This window comes from Panicum virgatum, chromosome 6N (assembly GCF_016808335.1).
Source record: "Panicum virgatum strain AP13 chromosome 6N, P.virgatum_v5, whole genome shotgun sequence".
In the NCBI taxonomy this organism is placed as follows: domain Eukaryota; kingdom Viridiplantae; phylum Streptophyta; class Magnoliopsida; order Poales; family Poaceae; genus Panicum; species Panicum virgatum.
The window spans coordinates 29,866,347-29,870,020 of NC_053150.1; the positions used below are offsets into that span (position 1 = coordinate 29,866,347).

Below are 3,674 nucleotides of genomic sequence, written 5' to 3' on the forward strand. Positions count from 1 at the left end.
GAAGATGACCCACACTCCATAATGCTAGAGTTTTTGGAAGGGAGCATTGCTTGGATAGACCATTCGAGATGGATAGGTTCACTGTGGATATATTGGGTTTTGTTGGGAGGGAATTATCTGGCGAAGGTGGATATCAATACCCAGAGTAGGTAATTGACATGCCAGACATTTTGAGGCTAGCAAAACAATGGGTACACAAAGGAGAAAGATCGGTAGATGACAAGTACCTTCCTCGAATGAACTCACTATTCGGCAAAGCTCAAAATAACTCAAGATAGCTTAAATAGGTTAATATGATAAAACGATATGACTTTGGGTAGGACATGTAAACCAAAGGGGAATTCTTTACCATGTTTTATTTTAAAGAAATTCCGAGAGGTTCCCTACTAGAGCATGTTGTTTTATTCCGATTCGGGCCATCTCAAATCTCACAACAACTTAGACTAAGAAATCAAGCTCATGCTCCCATTCAAACCAGATTTTAGTGGAACTACTTATGTGCCAACTAGTTCAGGTACTAGAAGAGTAAACAGTTGTATATGAGGCACTTGCAAAGCATGGACAGAACAACTATACATCATTTCCATGATAAGAGCTTACACGGATTTCCACACATAAAAGCTAGGAGTTTTATTCAAAGCATGAAACATTTTTTTTGTGCTTTAATTTATTTATTTTGTTTTTGTTTTATTTTATTTTATTCTTTTTTTTGAATTTTTGAATGACTCAAACTAACTCTATATATATATATATATATATATATATTGGATACAAGATGAAAGGACAGGTCAGATGACTTACCTGGATACAATGGCACCCCCCAAGCTTGAATGAAGCTCAGTAGGTCTGCCATCTTGGCCAATTTTTTTATATACAGTGTAAAGTGAAAAGAATGCATTTGCGAGAATTTAAACATGCCTTGATGTGAAAGGGAAAACTATGCAAGAGTATAAACTATCCTATATGCAAATGCAAGAATGGGTAACTACCACGTACCTCATGGCAAGGGCTCGAGTTTCTCGTCCTGAGCGAGACTATCCATACTTTGAGTTTGGTCGTCGTCACCTGATGGAGACATTGGTGGCGATACTATCTTCTGCAACACCTTCCGTGTAGGCAGAGCTACTTTGATTTCTTTCTTCCCAAATTCCAAAAAATTCTTATGTTGGATATTCTGCTTCGCGTTCCGTTGGTTATACACCTTGATCTCCTCCCGAGTTCGAAGATTCTTCACGAATTCGATGAGGGTATGGTTGGATGGGATATATGGCTTCTTCAGCTCTTTCACGGATTCCTTTCAGTCAAAACTTTTGATCTGTGAGAATTTGTCATCCTCCGTTCTGAAACCGAATCTCTCCTTCTGCCCATTGATGTTGAGTTGGATTACTCCAACTCCCGCATCAATGTGTGCAGTTGTCATGCTCAAGAATGGCTTCCCAATATGAGAGGGATCTCAGTGTCGACTTCCATGTCAAGAATGACAAAATCAACGGGGACTAAGAAATTCCATTTTTTCACCGGAATATCCTCGGTGACCCCCGCGAGATGATGAACTGACTAGTCTGCTAGCTGCAAACACATGGCAGTAAGAGCAAGTGCATGATGGTTAAGTTTATCATAAATTACCTTTGGCATGATGTTGATGGTTGCTCACAGATCGCAAAGAGCGTGCTTAAAGTGTTGAGCTCCGATGGAACAAGTGATGATGGGGCATCCTTGTTTCTTCTTCTTCTCCAGGAGAGGGTTGAGTATAGCTGTGCTACACTCACCCGTAAGCTGTATGACCTCAGTGGTCGGTAGGACCCTCTTATTGCCAAGGATATCCTTGAGATACTTGGCGTACGTGGGAACCTGCATAGTATCAAGAAGTGGTATGTTGCCATAAAACTTCTTCGTTACCTCGACGAACTTGCCGAATTGCTCATCTGCCACCAGCCTCCTTTTCCGCTCTAGAAACGGTTAGGCGGTTGTATCATGACAGTCCCGTGGGGTTCTAGGGGGTTGCACGGGTTCTCCTGGGTAGCAATGGTGTTGGATTCTTCGGCCTCCTCCAGCACCCCGTCTTCAACATCGATATTTCTAGCGGTTACGGTCATCCATCGTGTACCTGCATCCTGCAGAAGAGGTGATTTCTGTGCGGATTGTCTTGCCCGCACAGCTACCGCACTCACACTTTCTTTCGCGGTCATTTCGGTTGCCCGGATAGCTTCCCCGTGTCATGGTCAAGGCTGGATGGTAACCTGCATCCTACATAAGATATGGTTTCTGTGCGGATTGTCTTGCCCGCACAGCTACCGCATTCACACTTTCTTTCGGGGTCACTTCCAGTTGCCCGGATAGCTTCCCCGTGTCATGATTAAGGCAGGATGAGGCCAGCTGAGTTACTTTAGTTTCTATCAATTTGTTGAAACTCAACTGATGTTAAATTACAGAGTTAAACCCATCTAGTTGCTTAGCTAGAGACTCAAGAATTTTATCATTAGCAAGAAATTTCTCACTAATCCTATCATTTATTTATTTTTGGCCATACATCAAGTCTTTAAGCAAGGGCTGAAAACTATTACTAAAATTGTTACCTTGATGTGGATCGAAGGGGAGGTTGGGCTTAGAATTCCAACCTTGCTGAGAATGACAGTCTGAGTCGTTGGGAGTGTTGTTCCCAATGGAGTTCTCGTTGTCTTGAGTGAATGGGCAAGATTTGCCCGAGTGTCCAGTATTGCCACATTTCTCACATGTCATCTGAGACTCCATAGTCTGGTTAACCTCCTGGTGTGGAGATTCCAGCTTTTTCATGAGAAGATCCATCTTGGCTGCCAGCATATTGACATTGTCGATTTCATGTACTCCTTTTGCATGAGCCGGCTACCTATCTCCCTTCCAACGCTGGTTGGAAGCAACTTTATCGATGAGCGTTCTAGCTCCTGCAACATCGAGGGAGAGGAATGCTCCTCCCGCTGCTGCGTCCATGTGATCTTGCGATCACTGGTTCAGGCCATGGAAGAAGTTCTGAATGATAAGCCATTCTTCCATGCCGTGGTGTGGGCATGCTGCAATGTATTCCTGAAAACATTCCCAAGCTTCCGGGACTGTCTCGTCCTGAAGTTGTTCAAAACTGGAAATCCTGTTACGAAGGGCATTGGTTTTGCCCACCGGAAAGTACTTGACCAGAAAAGCATTGGAGCACGCATCCCAAGTGTCAAACGTGTCCTTGTAGGTGTAGAACCACGTCTTTGCTTTCCCAAGAAAAGAGAATGGGAACAGTCGAAGATGAACATTATCCATCGTAGTGCCTCTTGGGTTGATTATGCTGCTCACTTCCAGAAAATTCTATAGATGAGTGTGGGCATCCTCCGATGCCTTTCCGCAAAAGGAACTTGCTTGAACCATGTTGACAAGCCCAGTCTTTATCTCAAAGCCATCAGTGCCTTGACAATTGTTCAGTCCAGTAGGAATATGGCTATTGGACGGGGCTGAGAATTGACGGAGTGTCTTCTGAGTCATGGGTATCGAAGCTGGTGTTGTCAAACCTTGATCCTAAGATAATTTCTTCTGGTAGGACGACTATGCATCAAATAATTCACCCAATTCTTTTTGGATCTGAGTTGAAGTGATATGGTGGATCGAAACTGGCCCTGCACTGCTCTGCAGAAATCACAAAGATACCGAGAGCAATA

General features: G+C 43.5%; 1 non-coding gene across 1 annotated transcript; it reads left to right on the forward strand.

The window, feature by feature from the left end:
- Positions 1-3,028: 3,028 nt before the first annotated feature.
- On the forward strand, positions 3,029-3,135 carry LOC120680391. Its single transcript, XR_005677656.1, has one exon. It is a non-coding gene; the product is annotated as a small nucleolar RNA R71 (small nucleolar RNA).
- Positions 3,136-3,674: the final 539 nt, after the last annotated feature.